The sequence below is a fragment of the Podarcis liolepis genome, assembly GCF_965112155.1.
Source record: "Podarcis liolepis genome assembly, chromosome: 16".
Lineage (NCBI taxonomy): Eukaryota > Metazoa > Chordata > Lepidosauria > Squamata > Lacertidae > Podarcis > Podarcis liolepis.
The window spans coordinates 26,736,654-26,755,848 of NC_139567.1; the positions used below are offsets into that span (position 1 = coordinate 26,736,654).

Consider the following 19,195-nt stretch of genomic DNA (forward strand, 5'->3'; position numbering starts at 1 on the left):
TACCCTTTCCACTCATAATTATAATAAATTGTCTATTAACACAGCACCATAGAGTTAATGGACCTCTGCAGGAGTAACATCAGCAAGGAGAGGTTCCTGGACACAAAGAGCTTGAAAATGAAAGTTTTAACTAGAGGGGATACAAAAGAGGGAGGGGAAAGAGACTAGGGTAGCCTAGGAAAACAGAGAAAAGGCAGTTGCACACACAAAGGCTTGGTTGATAATTAATAATAACAATAATAAGTGGTTACATTTGGGCAAAGGTGATGGGGTTAAACCAATGCAGGGGAGGATTTTTGGTGAGGGGGTATCTGAGAAGTGAGTGGATGAGCAGAGTACCAGGCAAAAGGAGGGGGTAAAGAGAATAAGTGGAGAGCATGAAAGCTTGGGGCAGCTGAGAATCTTGGAGTTGCAAGGACAAGGCCATTTGAAGAGTAGAAAACACAGGCATCTGGCTATCCACAGTGAGAACAGGATGCTGTATTAGATGGACCATTGGCCTGATCCAGCAGGCTCTTCTCAAGTTCTTAAGAAGTAAGAGGAGAAAGGAAGAGTTTGTACTGAATATCAAGACAGATGGAAAACAGGAGATCACATGGCATCAGGGTAGGGATATGCCAAAGTGCCTATTTTCAGCCCGTGACAAGCTTTCCAAACTTCACTTACGAGCACCTGCTCTGCCACCTGAGCAGAAATGGGAATGTGTCGCTCCCTGTCCCCACTTCCAATGTGTGCCAGAACATCATCGTCCCCAACCGCCTCTTCACCAAACTCAACAAGAGGGGGAATGTTCCACAATGCTTTCATGCTTGTCTTTTCTGCCTCAGGGGTGGGTAAGATGAGCAAGAGGGGGGCATTCCACAAGGCAGCTCTTGTCTTCTCTGCCACAGGGGCACTTGAACTTTTGTTGCCTGAGGCAGCTGCTTCACTCTGGCTCATGGGTGGATCAGCTATGCTTATGAGTCTGTTCTGAATCATCACCATCATAAAAATTCTGAATTGCCTTTTATTTATTATTTATTTCACAAAATCTAAATGCCTCTTGATTGGAAAACATATCACAAAACAAAAAACACCAGCTCTCAAAGTAGTTTCACATGTGTGCCAAGGCCATTTACAAATAAGTATGTCAAATAGTTTCCCAAACTGTACATAAGCAGAAACAACAACTGAAGACAAGTTTTTAAACTGTTTTGTTTTAACAGAAGATAACTCCATGAAAATTTGCAATTCTATTTGCCTTTCACCTCAATGTCTGAATGCATTTTGTACTAAAATGCACACCCAAACCTTTGGGACAGTTTTGGAGGTGGGAACTGCACTGCAAAATTTGGGAAAGTGCAACCCCCCCCCCCAAATAGCAACATTCCGATCTGCGTACAATTTAGTGAGGTATTAGGTCAGTTTGCTTGAAAATTCAGACTGAACGACATTCATCTTCTTCCTCCCTGTTTGAGCACAGAGAAAGAATGGTTTAAGTATGCCTGGAGGTGAGAGGACAGATGATCACAGAAGGCCTAAGGTAATAACCAGGTATGTTTCAGTTGGTGAACTACTCCTCTGTTTTAAAAGCAACACATCCAGCACAGCACAGAAAGTTGATGGGAACCAAGAGGAACGAAGTTTAGATGTGCAAATGAATGCGATAACATGACTGAAGTGGGACCCCACAAAATGTAGACTTGTCAGAAGAGAAAGACTTGTTATTTAGGGAACAGATATTTCACCTTGATTCTTTTTCATAAGTAAGCCTACTGTTATCAAGGGCTGCAAGCCTCAGATCCACTGACCTCCAAAATATTGTGACTGCCGTCAATATACCTTCTTGCAAAGGAGACAAAGCTTTCAACCCACCAAGACATTCACCCAAGATTCATGTTTCCCATTTGTTGGTGTAAGGGTTGCATAGGACATAACATAACCACTATACAAATATGGCTTATGCTAAGTGCTTTTCAAGTTGTATAGGGCAATATGACAATCCTTCCATCCCATGATACTATGCCATGCCTACCTCTGTGGCAATATCTTGCAGAGGATGCATTACTGGCTTTCATCCAAACACCCTTCACATACCCTTTATTCCTTTACTTGTAGAGACTCTACACACACACAGTGCTAATCTTGCCCATGAACTGCTACAGAGCAACTCTAATACTGCCATCGCTGGCTGAGCCGATGAGAAAAAATAAAAATTTAAGCACATAATCTGTTGGCGCAGATGTATAAGCACAGAGACAACAATTTCCCCAAATATTCCAGGGCGCAATTGTTTCCTGCTCTCCTCTCCATTCTCAAGCACCTCTCAGCTTGACACACTCTGAATCCCAAAAGGCAATGTGCCTTGAATTCCATTTTGTTCCTTTGGTTTATTTATTATCCTTTCTGTTTGAACTTCCACCTCCTTCTGCAGAGGGAGCAAGAGAAGAGATAAAAACAGCAGCAGCCTCAAAAAGGTACAAGGGCAGAGACAAACCTAATAATACGTGACAAAGAAAAGGGCATTTTCTCAAAGATACTTAAATCCAACATGGATTGAGATAAACTTTGAACCAACTGGTTGAACACAGCAGCACAAGGGTGGGATATAGAACGGCTGAGTTAGCCCTAAAACAACCCATGCAATTGTGCCTGCTTCAAAAGACTGCATAGTGGGAAAGGGTATGGAAACCGAGCCATATGACTGGCTTTCTTTAACTGTGTTAACCTCAACCCAACTGGCTTGGACCTAGAGATGGGTATACAGTCAAACCTTGGTTGTTGAAAGCAATCTGTTCCGGAAGACTGTTCGACTTCTGAAACGTTCAGCAATGGAGGTGCGGCTTCTGATTGGTTGAAAGAGCTTCTTGCACACAAGCAAAAGCCATGTCAGATGTTCAGGTTCCGAAAAAATGTTCAAAAACCAGAGCATTTACTTCCAGGTTTTTGGCGTTTGGGAGCCGAAACGTATGATAACGGAGGCGTCCGGGAACGGCGGTTTGACTGTATCTGTCAATTTTTGTTTCTCTCAGTTTTGTATTATTATTATTATTTTTTCAATCTTAAGTGCAGTTCCTCACATTTGTACATCAGTCTGTATTAAAAGAAATAAAAAAGTCATCGTGAAAACTCATCATTTGAGTGCAAATTTACCCCATTATACATAATTTTCTATGCAGTTTTGTCGTTTTGCAAAACAATTTGCCCTCCTATAATGAACTTTTGTGTGTTATTTTCACCAATATATGCACACTTTGCCCTACTATATATGCATTTTTGCCTACAAGACATGGCTGGAGAGCTACATTGCAAAATTCAGATGTTTGACTTTCAAAGGATTGCTGCGTTTCAGTTCATGTATTGTTTCACAAAGTGCAAATTAGATGGACTTGCCTTTAAATGCTAACTGAATTTATTTTCTCATCCAACCCTACTTGGACCTGACCTATCTGACTAGACCTGACTTTTCATAACACAGGAAGGCAATTCCCATATCATCTCAGTAGGTATATTAATTGAATTCTATGAATTGATGAAATTAGTTGTTACTCCACAGGGAGAAAAGATAATATAAACCAGCAAGGATGGTGACTGTATGAGTTGCTAATCGCTCTCTTCCCCCAGCCCTCCATTTCAGGCAATGCTAGAGTTCCTTGGAAGCTTCCCGGGGATAATACAATGAGAAAGAGCTTTGCCTGCGGCTATTAACATACCACTATAAATGTGCAACCAGGACAAAGTGTCTACATTCACACCATACTTTTAAAGCACAGCGATGGCACTTTAAACAGTCATGGCTCCCCCAAAGAATTTGGGAGCTGTTGAAGGACTACAAGAAGTTTTGTAAGGAGAACTATATGAAATATTGCAGAAAAGATTTATGAGAATGAATTTTAAGTTATGGATTATAAAAAAGTAATACAGTGGTACCTCGGGTTAAGTACTTAATTCGTTCTGCGTTATTAACCTGAAACTGTTCTTAACCTGAAGCACCACTTTAGCTAATGGGGCCTCCTGCTGCCGCCGCTCTGCCGGAGCACGATTTCTGTTCTCATCCTGAAGCAAAGTTCTTAACCCGAGGTACTATTTCTGGGTTAGCGGAGTCTGTAACCTGAAGCGTATGTAACCTGAAGCGTATGCAACTCGAGGTACCACTGTAATTAGGATAACAAATGTAAGATTAAGATATGAGTTTTGAAAATCATTAGATGTGGCTGATGGAAGTCTCAGGCTAAAATAGCCAAAATGTTGTATAAGATGAGATGATATGTTCTGTTTGGAAAATATATGTAAAAACTAATAAAAATGTATATTAAAAAATACAAAAATTTTGGGAGCTGTAGTTCATTAAAGGTGCTGAGAGTTGTCAGGAGACGCCTATTTCCCTCCCAGAGCTAAAATTCCCTGAGTTCCCTGGGAAGAGAGAACTGCCAAACCACTCCAGGAGCTATAGCTCTGGGACGGGAAAAGAGGGTCTCCTAAGAAATCACAGCACCCTTAACAAACCACAGCTCTCAAGATTCTTGGGGGGGAGCCACAACGGCTTAAAGGGGTATCATGGTTTTAAAGGTATGGTGTGAATGTGGCCAGTGTTGGGCATAATCTTGAGGGGGTGAGGAATTCTGAGCTCAGGAGCAAATAGGCCTAGTCACTGTGGCCAGCATCCTACAATAAAGGAATGTCCATCCTAGAAGATCAGACCCTCCAAGTATCCCTATTTTCCAGGGAAAGTCCCAGATTTACAACAGCCATCTGCTGTTTCTGATTTGATCCCAGAATGCCCTGCTTTTCCTCAGGCTATACCTATTTTCATCAGAGAAATGTTGGAGGGTATGGAGTTATGCAACCTCTGAGCCAAGGAAATAAGTAAATATGCAACATTTAGAAGACATCTGATGGCATTCTTGTACAGTCGTACCTTGGTTCTCAAATGCCCTGTGACTCAAACGTTTTGGCTCCTGAACGCCACAAACCCAGAAGTGTTCCTGTTTGAGAACTTGTTTCCATATATATTGGAAGTCACCCAGAATGGCTGTGGCAACCCAGTCAGAGGGGTGAGGCATCAATAATAAAATTATTAATATCATTATTATGGAGTAGGACGTCCCTATTTTCATTGGAGAAATGTTGGAAGATGCCCCCGCTTATATTCTGCAAGCAAGATGGCAGATCTGCAGAGCTCCCTCAACAAATGTGTTAGTTTAAAAGCATTTCCCCCCATTCCTCTTCTCTTTATGTCTTTCTCTCTCTCATGACAAGATGGTTTAGAAAGCCCTGCTCTGGCAAAACGAGATCCTCTAGTTCATCATTCCTACATCACCTTCTGGCCTTCAATTCACTTAAACCTAGAACAGTCGTGTTTGAGCAGGGAGTCACCTCTGCCACATTCCTTCGCCTCCCTTCCCAAGCACACAGTCAGACTGCAAGGATATTAACATGGATGGCAGAGCCTGCCAGCAGCCTGACAACAGCGAGATTTCATTAGCGTCAAAAGGAAGAGCGGAAAGTGGGGAGTGGGGTGGGGTGGGGTGGGGTGGGGAGAAAAACACCTCCTGCAGCCCCCCTGAGGAACTCCCCTCCAGTTCATTCATATTCTACAAGTCTCACATAACCTTCAGTGGATGCCAGGTGCAATAAAGGGAAGTTTGCCACTGAGCCTGATGGCAGAACAGCCCCCGAGGCCCTCCTCACACTGCCTCCAGGCACAGAGTAACTCTGGCTGGCTTTGGCGAACCAGGTCCTCACCTCCTGGCAGGAAAGAAAGAACACTCAGATCCTTTCTTCTTCATTGCCTGGGGCTGGAGGCGGCTGGAAGAAAAAGGGAGAGGAATGAAAGGGAGAAGGACAGGGGCAGGCAGCGAGAACCACATTCCCATAATCCATAGCTGCTAATTGATTCGGAGTTTCATTTTCTTTCTTCATCTTCTCTGAGTTGACCCTTTGCGTGTCACGCCTTGGGACGTCCTTCCCCCCCTTTCCCGTCAGTGCAACAGAGGAAGGCACCGCCAGCCTCAGAGAAGCCCTTAGCCGATTAAGAGAGTCCCCACTTGGCATTCTGCGTACACAAATGCTCAATCTGCACGCGGCGGCAAAGAGTATTTCTGCTCCCTTCTCTCTTCGCAGCGCCTGTGCCTTCCCCTTGAATAAATCAATACGAACGTAGCCCCAAGCCTCAAACAGAGAAAGAGATTGCTTTCACCTTCAGCCGGAGACCCCAGGGTGAAGGGGCTGGTGGAAATGTGCGGAGGCAGCCTGAATAAACCCAGCCAAAATTAAAAGGAACCTGTGCGGGTTCCTTTTACTTATTTATTACTTATCTGCTGCTTACAGGAACACAAAGCAAATAGAGAGATACTCTGGACTGGCACGTGGGAGACAGGCTGCAACAGTTCCATTTGCTTCTCCTGCGCTGCAACACTGCCTGCATGCTGCGTGGACCAGAGCTCCTCAAGATTCATGCATTAGTTAGTGCACCTTCTTTAATAGATCTTTGTCTTCTGTGCCACAATTTCAAAGCTGCTAAGAATAATTCCAGAGCATGAAAAGAAGAAGATTCCCGGGTTCTTGTAGCCCTTTAACACTGAGACTATCTTCATCCTACAGATTACTTTTAGTCTCCTTTTCAAAGAATTTCAAATTATTTAAAGCTTAGCAGTCTGACACAAAGTGTAAAGCAATGGCAACCACAAAAGGTTATAAACTCCAGGCTAGCCAAGTGTAATGTGTACGGGTTGCTCGTGCGTAAGTTGCCGCCTCTCCAGGCTTTGTTGCCTTGCTAAACCTTTCAGTCTGGGCAGTCCTTCACTTCGTGGCTGCCTCAGTCGCTAGCAGAATCCGTCAGTGGGCGTTTCTTAAATCTTTTCCAACATAAAAGTTGTTTGACACCCAGTCTCCTCCTACTCTCTCTGCACAGAAGTCTTCTGCGCAGGGTGGGTGTGGGTAGCGGAGGACCTGTGTTCTCCCCGCTGGTGTCCGGTGAAGAGTCCTGGAGCCCTCTCGCCGATTCCCCCATCAGCCTCTCTATATCCCTGGTGTTGCGCTGATTTGCTTCCCCATCTGCGGAGCTGCCTCTCTCCCTGCTGGGCCCTTCTCCACAGTGGCGTAGCGTGGGGGGTGCAGGGGGGCCCGGCCGCACCGGGCGCAACATCTGGGGGTTAGGGTTAGGGGGCGCAAATCCACGGGTTAGGGGGCGCAAATTACTTGCCTTGCCCCGGGTGCTGACAACCCACGCTACGCCACTGCTTCTCCAGCATCATTTGAGAGCCTTCCCTCCACCTCTAGCTCCGATGTCAGTTCCCTGACACCAAGAGAGAGCAATAAGAAGGTTCAGGGCAGCCTGATTACAAACATTTCAAAAACTGCCCTTGTTGGGAGTCAAAGGCCTAGCAAAAAAGGGAGTCCTGGGTGTCCACTTAAACATGGGATAATTCTTGGTCTCGAAGACCCTTCCAAAGATCATATTCCACTTTTTGTGCCTCCACTGATAAGGCCCCCAATGCCCCCAACGCTACCTGGGTGGCTATTCAGCAAGGCGGCCATGGTTGCAGTGGCAAGGCCAGGTAGGGCTCTGGGGCTCAGAGACCCCCAGTGGTAGGCAGGACAGGACAGGGATCCCTGATTCACACCCCCTCAAAATTGTGCACCCAGGGCTACAGCCCCTCTTTCCCCTTCACACTACACCCCTGCAAGTGCAGGACCCCAAAGAGAGAAACACTCTTGCTCTTACACATATACACACATGCACAAACACCCATCTGCCTATGTTCATACTTCTCTAAATGGTCTCCACTTAGATTGAGAGGAGACCATTAGGATGGTGCAAAACCTGTCCCCTTATCATTATGCATTTTTCCACCTTCCACCTATTTGGAGCATTTATTCTGCTGATGCTGCATTTTTCGGACCACAAAAGCAGGCAAGCTGCTGCTTCTTCTTCTTCTTCTTCTTCTTCTTCTTCTTCTTCTTCTTCTTCTTCTTCTTCTTCTTCTTTTGCAGAGTGGATCCAAAGCATCGTATACATCGTGTACAATTGTACATCATATCCACCCCTGCAAATAGCAGCTCAGAGCTCCTGCTTCCTTTCTCAGTGTCAGGAAGATAACTCTCTTTTTCTCTGGCGCCTGTAATACTGCTAATGTCAGATGTCAGGGAAAACTACATGCCCTAGGCTCCTGGCACTTGTAATATGACATAAAATGCATTGCAGACACCAAGGAAGCAGAGAGAATCCTCCAAGGCTTCCCATACCTTTCAATGACGAAAGCAGTTCCAGTACCAGCTGCCAGCAGCCAAGAAGTTTAGGAGGCTCATAGACTGGGCCAATATGTACGAGTCTTTAAAGAAGGGAGTGACCTTCTACACTTCTACTTATAATTGCTGGCACCCAGTCAGAATGAAACCCTTCATTAGCCATAGTACTAGCATAACACATGCACTATTGACTTGACTCTGCACTGCCCAGGAACCTAGCGAGTCAAATACTTGGTCCACCTAGCTCAGGATTAGCAGGGGTGGAGGAAGGGGGATGCAGTAGGTGCAGACCGCCCCGGGTGTCACCACTAAGGGGGGTGACAAAATGCCGGGCGGCACTCACCATGGGGCCTGCAGCGCGCCCGAGCCACGCGTCTCTCCTGGGAGACGGTCTGCCCACTGCCTCCCCCCCAGCTGTAGGGTGGCTGAGTGGGAGGAGGTAGGCAGACCCTGGAGGCCCCGTGGTGCGCCCCACCCCCAGCTCGCCCCACCCCTGGGCACGCCGCCCCAGGTGCCCAAGCGCCTTCCTCCACCGCTGAGTATTAGGACTTTTTTTTTAGCTCACCAAAATTGAGTTACTTTTAGGTGGGCACCATTGCCATCATAAGAGAACAAGGACAGTGTTTATGGTGAGTTCCAGCACCTCCTTTTTTCTAGAAAAATAGCCCTGCTCTGTATTGCCCATACCAAGAGGCAGCAATTCCCGACTGACATGGAGACATTGAAGATTGAAACTGGGCCCTTCTGCATGCAGAGCTGAGGCCCCACCACTGAACTATGGTGTGCTCCTCATTGTCCATTGTGCAGATGATCCATTCAATTTGACCATGGAGTCAGCGACAACATCCACAAGCTAGCTGCCTCATCAGGACACTTATCCCCAGCTGGAAATGTGTGCTATTTGCAAGAAATTATGGATACTCACTGCTTCTCATCCAACACATGGCGCAAAGTCTGATACAGACATCTGCCAAGAAACACCTTGTCTTCTCCAGGCAAAGCATTAAAATCTAAAAATAGAGCATCTCCCCTCCTCCCATCCCTACCTTCTCCCACCCAATTATAAAGTTTGACACTATCTGTTAGCATTCTTTTTTGTTGGCATAAACCCAGGCACAAACACAGAGAAATTAATAATAATTGTTGTGTCGAAAAGAAAAAGGATAAAAAAAGAGGATGCAATCAGGACGCAGAACAGAAAGCAACACAAACAAATGGTATTTATCCTCCCATACGATCCTCTCTCTTTCCTCCCCCGTTCCCAAGGGACAGCGATGATAATGCTGGTGAAACAGATGAATCAGGGCTAATGTGAGGATTAGGAATGGATTCCAAAGCCCCAGCCCAGCCTGGAAGAGAAAGCGGACTCTTAATTGAAATCAGAGCTGGGATTTTGAAGCCTCTGCAGAGTTGGGTTAAGTCCACCGGGGCCATGCAGACAGAGAGAATATGAATGGCGTCTCTTTTCAGGAGGGCCCAAGAAGGGGATGGGGAAAGCTTTTTTAAAACATCCATTTGCACAGAAGCACACTTGACTGGGGGACAGACAATAGCTGGGGAAGGAACCGTAATAATTATCTTTGCTCAAAATGTGCATTGGCAGGGGTGTGGAACTGGATCTAGAGAAGGCAAGCTCCTCATCTCCCTCACCAGCCATGGGCAAAGGATGACAGGTGGATGGGACCATCCACCTGTCAATCACCTGATGCCATGGTTCCAGTTACAGATAGGTAGCCGTGCTGGTCTGCCATAGTCAAAATAGAAAATTCCTTCCAGTAGCACCTTAAAGACCAACTAAGTTAGTTCTTGGTATGAGCTTTCATGTGCATGCACACTTCTTCAGATACAGTGTGCATGCACACGAAAGCTCATACCAAGAACTAACTTAGTTGGTCTTTAAGGTGCTACTGGAAGGAATTTTTTAACCTGATGCCACGGTGATCGTTGGGGCTAGCAACCTTCTCTTTGTGAAGTCAGGTTTGAGGCAGATGGGCATGGTTCGGCCAAAACAGCTTCACAATCCCATGGGGAGGCCTGTTGGGCTCCCCACCCTGATGTACACAGTCATTTCTTTTACCCTGCTCTTGTTTCTGATTAAAAAAAAATTCTGAAACACCATAAAACCTGGCAGAACTTGAATAAATCAATGGGATGCGGAAGTCACTGGGTACACCATGGAGGACAACGGTTCTGCCACCACAACCTGTGTGACCAAAACAATAGGGCATTGTGCAAGCCACATATGGCTGTCTATTGGAAGCTGCTGGTTTTGCCGCCTACCTGAGCCTGCAAGAGTGAAAGAGAAAGGGTGGGGCAGTAGCTGCATTTAACTCCTTGACAACCAATAGGAGATTCCATGGCAAACCTCTGCCCATGTTTTACAGCTAATTATACCCTAACCCAGGAGTTTGTGGCCCTCCACATGTACTTGGATTGCCATTCCCACAATGCCTGGCCACTGGCCATGCTAGCTGGGGCTGATGGCAGCTGGAGCCCCAAAACTTCTGGAGGCTCTCATTTTTACCAATGAGCTAAACTTTATGCACAGCTGAGTGCTCTAAGCTTTCTACCTCCGAATGTTAAGCCCCACTGTGTCCAAAATGGGGCTTCTTCCAAGGTAAATTCATATAGGACTTTGGCCTTAACGGATTAATCCACTTATTAAAGCTTTGAGCTCTACTTTTTACTGCTATAATGATTTGCTGCACTATCCTTCTCCCACTCTCTCTTAATCCTGTTATTTTATTATGGTATTTGACAGATCTACATTTGAATAAACAAATGGAAATCATATTAAATTTCTCCTGTGCCACAATATTTTATATCACACAGTACTGGTAGAATCCAGAGTTATTTTCAATTAAATTCTGTCATTACAGGTCGAGAGAACAGAGAAGTTGAAGATGATAAGAAGGGAGAATTTCCTCATTGGAGTTATGACAAGACTCAGAAAAATTTGCATGATTTTAAAAGATGAAATATGATGATTGGTCAACAAATTTAATAAAGCATTTGCCATTATTTGATTGGGTCTGGTCTTGTACAGGCTGCATTTGTCTTTATGGATTGCTTCTGCCTGCTCTTTTATGAGAATTATTCTATTATCTCCACTCTTGTTTATTTTCCTGTAATTATACTGAACGAAATCAATTAATTTTTTTTTTTAGTTCATCAAAACTGCCAACCATCCTTCCAAAGGTTTTTACTCCCACTTTTTTTTTTAAGGAAATGCAACTTTACAGTAAAACAACTTGTATTCCAGAACATTGTCCACACTGTTTAGAAATATTGTTGTTACGATTTTCTTGGTTGTACTTGAAAATCATTTTAAAAACAACAACAGTGGAGTGAAACAGCATGGGGAAAAGATAATAAAAAATGGGGGAGTTTCTTACCCACCCAATATCCAACATGGTGTAAGGAAGAATATATTAAAAAACAAAACAAAACTACATGACTGGCACTTGAGCCAGCTCTTATGGGTTCAGTTACATTTTCAGATTCAAGCATCACTTCTGTGGGGTGTTTGCAGCTGATACTATGAATCCCACTGGTTAAGTGCAGAAGAATACCATTTGCAAGGAATTGCAGGTTGGGAGAATGCTGTTCACATCCTACCTGTTGGCCACTGTGAGAACAGAGTGCTGGATTGGATGCACCTTGGTCCTGATCCAGCAGAGGTCTTCCTATAGTCTCATGTTGTTAAAATAAGCAAGTTGAATAATGTTTGGTAGCACTGGTCGAGCATGGTCCAAGACACTTTGCTGCCTAAGGCAAAAGATAAGTTGGTGCCCTTCCTGTTTCATGTAGAGAAGCTGTCCACATTGACAGCTGAATCATATTTCAACACTAGTGCCTGGACATCATCCCCAACCATATACGAGAGTGTCAGGCAGGTTTAAGGGACATAAGGCAGGCTGTGCAGCATGCACAGGTTTGTGTGTGCTGCACAGCCACCCCCTGCACATTAGCATTTTCTGTTGATGGTACCTGTCTCATTTTGCCTAACTGTAGAGCCGGCCCCAGGTTTTAAAGGATGACAAACTGCTACTCTGTGCAGATTCACTCTGAAATGTAACAAAGGCACATTTGAGGTTAAAATGAAACCAGAAGGCTCAAGAACATAGAAATAACCTTTTGAGACTTTAGCAGATTAAGCAGCACAGATTTATTTCAGCCTTAATTGTCACCAAAAGCATAGTAATTAGTTGTCACCTTAGCAATGGTTGCCTTAGAAATAGCCAATAAACAGGTAGATCTTGTTTGAAGCCACAGAGTTAAGTTACACTTTTACATGAAAAAGGAGGGACCCTGATCATCGCTTCGCTCTTTTCCAGAGAAGAACAGAAAATAAAGAGACATATCCCAATCTCCAGGCTATCAAGTTATGGCCTTTACTTTAGTAGGCAATTGTACAACTGCATACATTTTCCTACACCTAGTTCTAACTGACCTATTTCTTTTTCATTTAAGAATAATTTAAAATGATATACAAAACTATGCAAAAACCGTATCCTCAGAATGAATAAGGATAATCCATATAACAAGCTATTTCATATTATTTTCTACATTAGAGTCTTAGCCACGGGAGGAAGCTCCCCCCCCCCAGCATGCATATTGACAAGGCAGCTATGGCAATAGATCACCTTTCCTAAAGGGTTTGGAAGAATATGATGCTAACGTCCAATACCAAGATGAAGGTCTTCCAGGCTTGCATGCTGAGCCTGCTGCAACCTACAACTGCCAGGAGTGATGATGCCTCAGTGTCTTCCGCATGCACTGCATCAGGAAGATTTGGGACATCACATGGCAGGACAGAGTGTCACACCAAGATGTACTCTCCTAAGCCAACATTAAATCCCATATTTGTGACTGCACACATTAGGGGAAGGGCAGGAGCACAGTAGTACAGCATCTGCTTTGCATGAAGAAGGACACCAGTTCAATCCCTGGTGTCTCCAGGTAGGGCTGGGAATGATCCCTGCCTGACACCTTGGAGAGTCAGTGCATACGGTTCTGAGCTTGACAGACCAGTCATCTGACTCAGTGTAAGGCAGCTTCCTATGTTGCCATATTATATCAACCCCATCATATCCTGGTGGTCCTGCCCCAAATGCTCATGCTGGCTCTAAACCCAAAAGAGATTTTACAGGAGGTCTAAACACAGGAGGCTTGTATAGCTCACCAGTCAAGGAAGCCAGGGAGGAAACTTTACTGATTCAGAACCGATAAAATAATTTTTTTTCCCCACACAGAACATAGCTAGACTATTGAACTCCCACAGAAGGCAGTGATGGCCACCAACTTAGATGGCTGCAGAAGTAGATTAGATAAATTTATGGTGTGGAGGACTATTGATGGCTTCTGGCCATGATGGCTCTGCTCTGCTTCCACAGTTGGAGTCAGTAATGCTTCTGAGTACCAGTTGCTGGAAACTACATGAAGGGAGCGTGATCTTGTGGTTGTGGGCTCCCACAGGCACCTGGTTGGCAGCTGGTGGTGAGATCTGATTGCTGGACTAGATGGGCCATTGGCCTGATCCAGCAGACTCTTTCTATGTTCTTATGTGGTGTCCTTGAGATATTGTGGACATCATCTCTAGCTATTTACCTTGCTGGCTGGGGCTCACAGAAATTGCACTCCACATCTTCTGGAGGGTGCATGTGGCTGGCACTCTCTCTCTCTCTCTCTCTCTCTCTCTCTCTCTCTCTTTGTCTCTTCTCATAAAGAAAGGAGCAACAAGAAATTCCTGATGCCAATCAGCTACAATTAAGTCCAGTGCCACCTAGTGACTGAACTAGATAATGGCATGAGCCACATGCCCACACACGAATTCAACAGCATTTCCCAGTCATTTTCTCTTACACTCACACAACCCCATATTCCATTTATGCTACTCAGCCAACCAAATGATCACCATTGATGGCGTTGTCCCCTCACTTCTCTTCTCCCCTTCCTACCAACACCCATTCCAACCAACGCCCCCATCTGTCCCTAACAAGCATAGTAACAGGTGCTTGAACTGTTCCAAATGTTCAGAATTTTTCCCCAGTGGTATTCTATTGCATCTCAGCAGCTGAACCAGCATGGGTGTGCATACGTGCATCTGTGGGGGGCTTTTTAATCAACCAAAACCAGAACTCTCTCCTGGGAAAAACCCATGGTCGAGTTTGAACCCTGCAGCCTACGTGCTTTCCTTCACATTTTTATTTTTGTCTTCTGCATCAGATTAGGGGACCAACTCCTAAAGCGATTATTTCCTGCAACTTTACGTGCTGTGTGCTTTAATTTGGTACCTCATTTGTGTCTCTATGGAGAGAAGCACGTTCAACCTGATGGGTTCGAAGCTGGCATTGGCTTCAAAAATCAAAACTGCAAAAATAAAAATAAAACCCTCTGCTACTACTACTACAGACCATGCAACGTAGTCTTGCGGTGAGAGGGGAAGGATGTACTAGGCTGCTGCAAATCCCTGCAAAGTTCTGCTCCAGACTCCCATTGCCCACTTTTATCTGCTTGGCTCCTCTTACTTCTGCTTCCCCGTGAGGCTGCTGTCGCTGTCACTCAGCCTCAGGCAGCAAGCCCTTCAGGCTACAACAATGGCTGATGGCAGCGTGGAACCCACCAAATGCCATTTAACAGAGCAACAACCATTTCCATGAACTAGTGGCTCCAGTTTTAGGCCACTTCCACTCCAGCTAGCCACTGAACACAGAGCCGGCACAGCCAGTAGGAAGGGTGAGACCACTGACTCAGGTAGCAGAAGCCCCCACAGGTGGCATGCCTAGGGGTCCCATGCCTGCCTGCCACCTCCACAATTGGCAGAGAAGTGCCACTGTCACCAACACCAGTTGTAGGCAAGATTGTGTCCATGCGGGGGGGGGGGGGAGAGAGATCTTGCCTGAATTTGGTGCTGATGGAGGTGCTGCTTCTCCACCAGTGGCAGAGATGGCAAGGTGCATAGTGGCTGCAGAACAGGCAATGATGGTAGGAGTCGATAGGTGATGGTGGGAGCAGCAGCAGGGCAAGGCAGCACTTCCTGATGCACTGTTGCTGATTGAGCACACACCCTCCAACATTTATCCCATGAAAATAGAGATGCCGCCTCTAATATTTCTCTCACAAAAATAGGGACATCCTATTCCATACACTCTTGAGAGGCTCTTGAGAGTCCCATGGACTGCAAGAAGATCAAACCTATCCATTCTTAAGGAAATCAGCCCTGAGTGCTCACTGGAAGGACAGATCGTGAAGCTGAGGCTCCAATACTTTGGCCACCTCATGAGAAGAGAAGACTCCCTGGAAAAGACCCTGATGTTGGGAAAGATGGAGGGCACAAGGAGAAGGGGACGCCAGAGGACGAGATGGTTGGACAGTGTTCTCGAAGCTACCAGCATGAGTTTGACCAAACTGTGGGATGCAGTGGAAGACAGGAGTGCCTGGCGTGCTCTGGTTCATGGGGTCACGAAGAGTCGGACACGACTAAACGACCAAACAATAACAAATTTCCATACACTCAACAATTCTCCAATTAAAATAGGGACATCCTAAGGAAAACTGGGACATTCCAGGAACAAATCAGAATCTGGGATAGCTTCTATAAATCCAGGACTGTCCCTGGAAAATAAGGACACTTGGAGGGTCGGTGAGCACACATCCTGATTTCTTTGAACAAATTCTGTGGGGAGGCTTAGACAATGCTACTGCTTACTAAGGCTGTGCATGTATGCTGCCTTGTGAATCCTTTGCCTCAAAAAGCTTCATATAAGTCCAGTCAATCAATCAATGCTCTTTCAGGATGACAGCAGCCATTCTCTTTTGAGAAGTTCCTCAAGCCAACAAACCAGCCCCAAACCCTTGGTCAATGCTGACTCACAGGGGGAAGTTAAATGATACTCTTTTCCTACCCCCCTGCTTCTAGTGATGGTGTGGATGTCTTCTTCAGCAGAGGGGAAGGATTGACACACACACACACACCCCCCCGTGCAGCATAACATTTTACTGACTCTTTTGGAATTTCCTCGGCACCACAAGCTGTTCCTCTGTCACTCCAGCCCTTATTGAATTTAGGGAGATGGGTGGGATGGGGGAGAGGAGAGAAATGAACCAGTCCTCGCTCTCTCCATATGTTGCTTTGGTTAAGAAGCAAAGCTCACTAAATGTTATGGAATATGTAGGGAGAGGGCCAGGGGGGTTGGGGGTGGATGGGGAGGGAGAAAAGAAGATAAATCCATCAACTAACAAGATAAGTGCCTTGTTCCTCCATCTGTTACTGCTGGGTTCTTATCTGGGATTGGAGCGTGGCAGGAGCGGTACATCTTGTGTCAGGCATTATATCCCAAACTCATATGAATGCATTTTCATGCTTGCGGCAATCTGTGATCCGGGCACCAGCTTTCACAACACTTGTCCTCAGGCACTCCCCACCTCTTTGCATTGCAAAGCGAATTTGGAAATTGATGGCGCAGGAAAGGCAGTTGGGGTATGCAGGCTTCCAGAGAGTAGCTGCAGAGTTGCATTTGTGCTAAGTAAATATTTCTGTACCCTGCAAATATATACACATCTACAGATATCCTTTATTTAAAAAAATGGACACATAATATGGATCACACTCTGCAATTGCTGTGGCCCATGCCTTATCTAGAATTGTTATCTGAATACAGTGAAAGAAACTCGGCTCAAGTGTCATAACTTATTTGTTGCTGTTGGGGGGGGGGGGAGTCCAGCCACTTTCAAGGGAAATAAGAGAGCTTATATAATAATGCAAGGTGGCAAAGGGTTGCCCCATTTCACACACACACACACACACACACACACACACACACACACACACTTTTTTGCCACTTCCAAGTACCACCTGCAGTCCATTGCTGTGCTAGTAAACCATCCTGACTCAGGGAAGGAGGGGTACAGCACAGCAACTAACTGGGTTCTCAACTGTTAAAAAGTAATAATAATGTTGAGCTTTTGTCAAAGATTTGATAGGAAGATTTGATGATGATGGGGGTGGGGGTGGATCTTGCTTGACTTCAGAGAAGGCATTGCACTTTGTTGTTTAGTCGTTTAGTCGTGTCTGACTCTTTGTGACCCCCTGGACCAGAGCACGCCAGTCACTCCTGTCTTCCACTGCCTCCCGCAGTTTGGTCAAACTCATGTTTGTAGCTTTGAGAACACTGTCCAACCACTGTCCAAGGCATTGCACTACAAATCTGCAATGCAATCTGCACATCTATATATCTATCGATTTATATTTATGTCCACACACACACACACATACACATTTATATCCGGACCACCTTAGAAAATGTACAGAGAAAGCAGCTGGGAAGCACATAGATACCCAGCAGGTGACACTAGTTCTAAAGAAGCTGCACCAGACTCCACCGCCCCTGGCACAAAAAGCAATAGGGTGCCTATATAGCTGCACTGGGTATAGTTTCTCATCAGCCAGTTTCAAAACTCCTTCCCTCTCCTCTCTCCAGACTCAAGTCTGTCTTCTGCACCTTCCCTGTTTCCGAGCACATGCAGGCTCCCCAAGCAAGGAAACTGAGTGCAACTCCAACCTGGTTGGCAATCCAGAGAGGTTGGAAGAGCCAATTGCCAATTTAATGAGCCACTGATGGGGATCCAGTCTGGAGGGGGGGGGGGAAGGGTGCAGGTCTTCATGATTTCAGAGTGTCTGCTTGTTCAAAGCTAGGCTTCTACTGATTCATTCTCAGGACCAATACACTTTTTCCATCTGCAGATAAGGACAAAATGGCACCAATTCACGCCCTACCCCAAATCCCATGTACTTTAGCTGACCAGACTTGTACACAGGAGCACAAGAAACTGTCTTATACCAAGTCAGTCTATCTAGCTTTGTATTGTCTACACCAGTGTTTCCCAAACTTGGGTCTCCAGCTGTTTTTGGACTACAACTCCTTAACCACTGGTCCTACTAGCTAGGGATGATGGGAGTTGAGTCCAAAAACAGCTGGAGACCCAAGTTTGGGAAACACTGGCCTACACTGACCGGCAGTAGCCCTCTAGGGTTTCAGACAGTATGTGTCCCCCAGCCCTATCTGGAGCTACCACTGAGGATAGAACCTGGGGCCTTCTGCATGCAAAGCAGATGCTCTACCACTCAGGTACAGCTTCCAGGGAGGTGGCAATGGGACAGCATGCTGCACTGCACTTGGGGGGAGCAGACTAACTTAGGTGGTGCAAGGAAGGCAGTGTGACACACACAGGCAGTAAGCTCACTGTGCCTAATGATAGGGCTGGCCCCTTCCCAGATACCATCAATGGGCCCTCCGATAGAAAATCCAAGCTAACTGAAGCTTCTCTTGCAATGCAGACTCCCAATACACTGACTCCCTATAGGCCTACAGACAGCACTAACTGAAACCTACTTGCCCCAAGTAACCACCTTCGAGGCTGCTATCTGCCAATCATCAAAGCAGCAGACACTTCCTTAGAGAAGCGCAAAGGCAAAGGAGACCTCATTTTGTATCGCCAGGCATCCTGCTGTGCCTACATTTTGGTATGAAAAATAAAAAAGGGCTCTTGCCATCTCCTCGCTCCCTTTCCGCCCCACCACACAAGAGGTTAAAGTGGTAAAGAACAACCTGGAGGCAGATAACAGAATGACAAGCACTCGATAAAAGGGAAACAGAAGCTGTGTAGGAAACTGGCAGAGAAGGTGTTGGGGATTTCTAGGGCAGCCACAGGAAGTGACAATGACCCCCCATGAACTCAATTTGCTCCACATCTCTAAACCTACCCCAAAATAAAGTGAAATAATAGTACTGCGGGACTCCTCTTCTGGCTTGCAAAGGCTTTGCTGAAGACTCTCTGACAAAGGTTGCCCACAGTTCCTATCAAAAGTGTCAGATTGAGAAGCCTTTGACATATTATAAAGAAGTAGACTGCGGAATGCTGGGCTGTATGGCTTTCAAATTAGCAGGGGGGGGTATTTTATTTT

At 45.6% G+C, this 19,195-nt stretch overlaps 1 protein-coding gene and 1 long non-coding RNA gene across 9 annotated transcripts in view; one reads left to right on the forward strand and one right to left on the reverse strand.

Moving 5' to 3' along the window:
• LOC310695248 (protein CEPU-1) overlaps positions 1-19,195 on the reverse strand; it is a 798,779-nt gene that overhangs the window by 716,544 nt on the left and 63,040 nt on the right. The window lies entirely within an intron of this gene.
• Positions 10,479-11,255, forward strand: LOC310695937. The gene is made up of 2 exons (XR_014520361.1): positions 10,479-10,537; positions 11,109-11,255. It is a non-coding gene; the product is annotated as an uncharacterized lncRNA (long non-coding RNA).